We start from the raw sequence: 7,577 nt of genomic DNA on the forward strand, positions 1-7,577 counted from the left end.
TACTGATACTGTTTTTGAAATCAAATCTTTGCATAGCTATGAAAGGAAACACTGGTATCTAACAATGCTTTGGGAAAAAAACAGTTAATCTTAGAAAATAAAACATATACATAAAAAAATTGCAAATAACATGGTACATGCATAATACTGAGCTAACAACAGTTTAACATAAACAGCAAAAGTGAGTGAATTATCGAAAGAGAAGTGTTTTTTTTTAGTTTTTTTTTTAGAAAGCACTTGAACATTACAGAATATTACAGAATGTCACATAAACTTCTAGAATGTTCCCAGTCCCTGCAAAAGCAAAATATTAAAAAACAAACAAATAAATAAATAATCATACAGAATGAGTACAAAAACATATCTGTACTAAATGAATGCTTCATAACTAATAATAGACGTCCTAAAATTAACCTGACTTAAATATTTAATATATACCAAAATAATGACACTAGTAAAAAATAAATAGTACAATAATATTTATCACAGAATAATTACATAAAAACCATAAAACATTTACAGAGATTTTTAATGTATAATTATACATTTTTGTTTCGATTTTATATGAATTCTCTTCTGCTCACCAAATAGTCTTCTGCATTTATTTGATACAGCAAAAGCAGTAATATTGTGAAATATATTTACTATTTAAAATAACAGCTTTCTATTTGAATATTTTTAAAAATGTAATTTATTCCTGTTCAAGAAGCATTTTTATTATTATTTTCAATATTTAAAACAGTTGAGTACATATATATATGAATATTTTCTTGGGGGGGGGGGGGTATAGAAATTAATTCTTTTATTATCAAGGATGCTTTAAATTGATCAAAAGTGATGATAAAGACATTCATAATGTTACAAAAGGTTTCTATATCAGATAAATGCAGTTCTTATAAACTTTCTATTTATCGAAGAAACCTGAAAAATTCTCCTCAGCTGTTTTCAACATAATACATGTTTTTGAGCGGCAAATCAGAATATTAGAATGATTTCTGAAGGATTATAAAAAAAATCAGCTTTGAAATCACAGGAATAAATTCGTATTCAAATAGGAAACCGTTATTTTAAATAGTATTATAAGAACCCTGTGTGTGATTCATTGCATTATGATGTTAAGCCTTTATTTACTACCATTTCCTGCCACCAGAGAGCACTCATTTAGTTAGTACAGCAGGTGTTCTAATGAAAATCATGTTTACCATTTTATTATTAATATTACTAGTCATTTTTGTTTAAAACATAGATTTTGTTAATTCTAAATTAGAATTTGAAAACTCATCTATAGCCCTGCTGTTATCAGTCAGGTTTCTATAGCCTTGAGAGAAACAGAGTTATTTGAGTTGTCGGTTTTAGGTCAGGGCACCCAGAGGACCAGGAAATGACATCCATTTGAACGAATCCGTCATGCTAAGTTAAACATCTGCGAAAGAATGCGCTCCCACTACCTAATTGACACCAGTGACGCCAAATAGACTTATATTTACAAACAAGCACTTAAATCTAATAGAATTCATTTACATTTTTATGAGCTGTTCTATCTCGGCAACAGGCATCTGGGGAAAGCAGATGGGAAGAGAATTAAAGAGTGAATAGAGGCATTATGAGCGTCCACCGAGAGTGGGCCTGGGTTTATTTCTATCCCCCTCTCACAAGGACACTAGATGTTCCCGATAGCCCCGCGGTAATGGCTGAATCGTATGGACGAAGGGGTTCACGCAAGTCACCAGCCGACAGAAGCTCTTAATGTAAAGAAGCGGGATCTGACACAAAGGGGGCGGAAGGGGCGGTGTGGTCGGGGGCAGAGAAGGCGATGCCCCTCTGAGTGCACTTAAGTGGTTAAAAGTGTAGGGAGGAGGAACAGGCCGCTCCTTAAATGAAAAGACACGTGAAGAGTATAGTTTGCCTTCGCTCCCGTACTTTCCGCCGAGAAGAATCGCGTGGAGGCCATTGAAGTGATCCACGTCCAACGGGACCCATATGGTCCGGCCATTTAGCCGAACAGATTGGCGCTTTCCGCAGCATCAGCCGACTGCTAATCCCCGCTTTCTTGAGTCTCACACAGAGCCTGTTAATGGGAAAGTGTCATGTGCTGGGCAGCCCAAGCCAACGGCAGGCGAAATGATGGGCAGCTCGGCCCGTCCCCACGTGACCGCCTCTCTCGTATTGATTCCCCTCCAATGTCTAATTCTATTAATCAGAGCAATTTCCCTGTGGGCAGTGGTTTATTTCACTCATCAAATGCCTGATGAAATCTTTAGACACCGCGAATTAGGGCCAATCACAACAAATAGCTGATAGTGTTAACCAGTCACAAGCTGCGCCGAGGCAGCGGTCCACTCTAATTTGAAAGCAAGTGAGGTGATAATGCGGTGTGTCATCCTTTTGTGGGCGCGCATTAATGCCGCTGCCTGAGATGGCAATTGACGGCAAATCGACTGCTTCCAAAGGCAGCAGAAGAAGATGAAATTGGGTTGATGCTGAAAATAAAGAACATTGACTGGCAAACTGCGGAGCGACTGCGGACTTTAATCCATTATTGCGGCTGATGGGGAGGGCTTAATGCATCCCTGTCTTACATTATATTTGCATGGAGCTTCGCTCTCAAAACTGGAGATATACATGAGAAAGCCTCTGCGTTAAGTGGCTGGCTGCGCCTAATTGATTTGCCTAGAAAAAGGGTCAAGTTTTCTGTACGTTATGGAAAATCTATAAACTATTGACAAATTATATGTGCAGGGGCTCTGTGCTCAGATTCACCCACACATGAGATTGGAGAAATTAAATGTAAGATTTCCGTTTCTTGTATTTGAAGACAAATATGGTGCCAGTGCAAACTATGGGCTCAAACACACACTGTAAATGCAATAATGGTTGCTTATTTCTACACAAATGAGCATATATATATATATATCAAAATCAAAATATTGAGATAATCGCCTTTAAAGTTGTCCAATTTTTTTTTAGCAATGCATATTACTAATCAAAAATTAAGCTTTGATATATTTACGGTAGGACATTTATAAAACATCTTTATGGAACATGATCTTTACTTAATATCCTAATGATTTTTGGCCTAAAAGAAAAATTGATAATTTTGACCCATACAATGTATTGTTGGCTATGATACAAATACTAGTGCTGCTTAAGACTGGTTTTGTGGTCCAGGGTCACGAATACCTTTATGTATATATTTGTATTAATAATATTATTTATAACATGCACACACATATGTACAGTCAAACTGAAATTTATTCAGGCACCTTCAACATTTCTCACATTATCACAGTTTATTTACTATAGTTTCGAAAATGGTAATAAAATATGACAGGAACTCATAGTTAAAATTGTGTCAGAGACTATTCATCTTAATAATGTCAGATCATTTTGATAGAAAGGTATGTAATGGATTGCAATCAACCAAAACTTTTGACAACTGTTAGTATGACAATATTTACATAACTATCAATACTTTTTACCAAGCAATGCTTAATTTTGATTAGTCTGTCTTGTAAAAAAAATTGCATTAGCAATTAAAGAAAAAACACTGAAGCAAAACATGGTCAGGTCAAAGCATCTAAATAATTTTTGGTCCCACATTTTTATTAATTTTACTGGTAGTCCACTGTATGAAGAATTTTTGGGTGTAATATGTCACAGTTTAATTTGGTACCCTCACTTGCATAAATTAACTATAATATCCTGCACCCACTAGTAAAAAGTTATATATAAAATTTTTATTTCTAATTTTTAAACATGTAAAATATATATTTAATGTTTTGTGTATATGTGTGTGTTGTAAATATATATAAAAAAGTATGTAGTATATATTTTTAAAGAATTTATTCATATTAAATACATATATAAATAAGTCTATTAATTTAATAAATTAATGTTTAAATATTTAACACATGCTGTTAAATATTTAAGTGTTGAAATATGTTAATACATCTTTTAATTTTAGTTAATGTTAATATATTAATAAATATGTTGTTAATTTTTTTTTTTTTAATAATATATATTTTTATATGTTAATATATTAATATTATGTTAATAAATGTTTTAATTTTAATTATATATACATACACACATATATATTAGTAAATTAATAACATGTTGATAATACATATTTAATTTTTTTTATTATATATTGTGGAGTTCCTTTTGAAATATCTATAGGATAGGACAGTATTTGATTAATGAAGTTCTTAGCTATGCATATTACAAAAATTTTGATATATTTATGGTAGAAATTTTCCTAATGATTTTTGGTATAAAAGAAAAGTCAATAATTTTGACTCATAAAATGTATTTTTGGCTATTGCTACAAATATACTCGTGCTACTTAAGTCCTGGGTCACGTGTGTGTGTGTGTGTGTGTGTGTGTGTGTGTGTGTGTGTGTGTGTGTGTGTGTGTGTGTGTGTACCTGGTATTCAAAAAAGTATATATTATTTTTATTTAAAAAAAATAAATACATGTATTTAATATGTTTAAATTAGGGCTGTCAAAATTAACGCGTTAATAGCGCGTTAACGCAAATTCATTTTAACGGCACTAATTTTATTAACGCGCGATTAACGCAGCGCGCATTTTCTGTTTGACCCACTACCTAGCCCATAGTTAAAGAAATGGATGCACAGTTCTGCCAACCTAGCGAAAAGTGTCTAGCAACAATACATAAACACATAATTGGACAAACCTAATATAGTTTCTGAGGCTCTTCGGTTTTGCTGAACGTGCGTGAGGTCTCCCAATGCGCGCGCACCTCCCTCTCTTTATATCTGCGTCTGCTCTGTTCAGTGAGCGGCAGTGGAGCAGCGCTTTCAGTTAAAACTGATGTTATGTTCATTCCCGTGCTTGAAGTGGGCCGGTACGCAGGTACTTCTGTATTTTATCCTTTTGCGTACACCGGCACTTCTGACATATTTAAATGAATGCAAGCGGAGTCGGGCTACGTTAGGATTGGTGCTGTGGGGTTGATGCGTAAAGCCACATACGAGTATGCACGCGAAAACGGCGTATTAAATGCACGTCAAACACATGCATAATTGCATATCATATGCACGCCAAAGTTAATTTCAGCTTGTTAATAGCACGCCAAATAGAAACAGAAAGTCGTGCTAGTGCGCATTTGCATTTGCATGAGACCAGGCTCTCCAATCAGTACATTATAACCAAAACAATACATTAAAACATAAAAGAAGCAGGTTTTTGGGATCAAATAACTTTAAATGGCTAAACTCCTAAAAAGTCAAAGGATCCTGAAGGCATTCAAACAGGAAGTTAAAAACAACGATAATAATGCAGGGAATAGTGACTTTTCAGTGATTGAATCATGATCATAATTCAGGATTTTTTTCAGTTATTATTTCATATTACTTTGGTTGTCTGATAACAGACACATTAAATCAAAACAATGGAAACAGTTTTGTTGAGAACTTGGCTGGATCAAATGACAGTATGTGGGCATCTAGAGGCAAACAAATGTAATAATAAATGTAGATTTTGCATGTTCAGAAGAAGTGAGCTGCCCTGTCCTGCAAATAATGTAAACAGGCTTGTGTAAGTAAATTGCTCAGTGCAAAGAACGAGAAGTAATGGGAACCTGGTGTTTCTATGTTCTTTTTTTTCATGTGTCTAATAGACATGAACAAATTATTTGAAAAACATCTATGACATTTGAAACAAGTTAGTCTAGTCAAGTATGGTTTCACTGATAATAAACACATATTTGCTTAAAGCAACCATATTTGTCCATGCCAATGTTGATTAGAGTATTAAAAACGTTAAAAGGTGTTTAATTTAAGGTACATTTAGAGCAGATAAAAATGTGCGATTAATCGCGAGTTAACTCAAGACAACCATGCGATTAATCGCGATTAAAATTTTTAATCGATTGACAGCCCTAGTTTAAATACTTTAGAACACACACCTATAAATGCATATATAGGCTTATGCTGCTAAATATTTAGGTGTTTAATCATTGTTTTTCTTTATATTTATATGCAGATAGGTAGACATCTGACCACAGATAGTTTTATATTTATACTTAACAATAAAAATGTTGTATAATAAGGTCTTTAAAAAATGTATTTAATAATATTAACAAATAATATTTTTTAAAACACATTTTTGTCTTTTTTTTTTTTTTTTTTTTTGTAAAATCTATTCTCTTTCCATCTTTCTCCACTGCCTCTATGTACCATAACTACAACATCAATACCAAATATCAAACGTCTAGCGAGCAATTTCATGAGCAGGAACCCTCATATCCCTCAAACAGGAGCATGACATGGGCTGCATTGTTCTTTTGAATCTCACAAATCTCACAGTTTCGTTACTCCATTAAACTCTGTGTGTCTTATGATTGCTAGGACTTAGATATCGTATCCCCATTCCAAGATTCTCCTATACGCAGGCCGCTTCCTTATTTGCCTACGAGGAGCGATGTAATAGGCAATTGCTGATATAACCCCCCTCCCAACCAAACAACATGGGCAACCAAAAGCAATCTGACTGCATATCATTGTCTGTACTCTCTATATTGAGTGTTTCCAGACACATACCTGGCGATGATGGGCAGGCGTCAGAAATGATTAAGTATAGAATTGGAGAGATATGCAGAGGTCCTGGCCTTATTTGAACATACATACTTTTGCACTGATGCGCGAGGGAGGGGCTGACGCCACTGCTTCGGTATGCCACCATCTTGCCGCTCCACGCAGTTAGCAGAGAACAGCTGTTCATTTGAAGCTGCCTGCACCTTTTCTTGACCCCATTTTGTTCTGCGCGGCAGCTGAGACAGACGAGGAATTAGTTGTATTACTGTCGCCCTGCCGCTGTGTGTGTTTCTGTGATTCCACTTGTATTCTCTCCATTACCGTGGCCCCTCTGTCTGATTAGGCACAACACACTTACTAACATGCCAAATCACTAGTGCGTAGCGCAGCCCAGAGCCCGGCTCTGGACATACACACTCACGCATCCGCTTGCACACGCTCGAATACACACTTCCAAACCCTGCCACCTGTCAGAATCACACCCGGAATGAAAAACAGGCTATTGACGTCCATTTATCTTTGATTTGTGCGCCTTTTTCAGTTCTTACCATCCAGAATTTGCGAAAAAATAATCGAGAACAAATCTCATGCATAGATTAGAAACAGAGAGATAAGAAACGCTCATACGTTTGACCTCGTTTGTTGTGTATTTTTCTATTGTATTTTCAATTACAAGAAATTACAAGACGTTCCCGTGAAAAAAAAAAAACATAAAAAGAAAAGGGTGACTTTAACCTCAACGCATGAATAAAATATCTCCGGGGGGAAAAAATCTATTGCCACTCTTTCTTCTATTGACTTGAAATTCAAAAGAGAGAAAATTCTAGCGAAATCACCTGCATTTCTTTTATAATATTCATTTAAACAAAGCTTTGGCTAAGTCATATTGATTGTGTTTTGATTTAAAAGTACCTGAGGCAGGGTGTCTCTAATCCGAAGGCTCTTTTAAAAATCACCTGGTCAGACAAATGGGACCTTTTAAAGGAGTATAATGTGTTCTTAAATTATTTTATTGA

Source organism: Garra rufa, chromosome 23 (assembly GCF_049309525.1).
Source record: "Garra rufa chromosome 23, GarRuf1.0, whole genome shotgun sequence".
Classification (NCBI taxonomy): domain Eukaryota; kingdom Metazoa; phylum Chordata; class Actinopteri; order Cypriniformes; family Cyprinidae; genus Garra; species Garra rufa.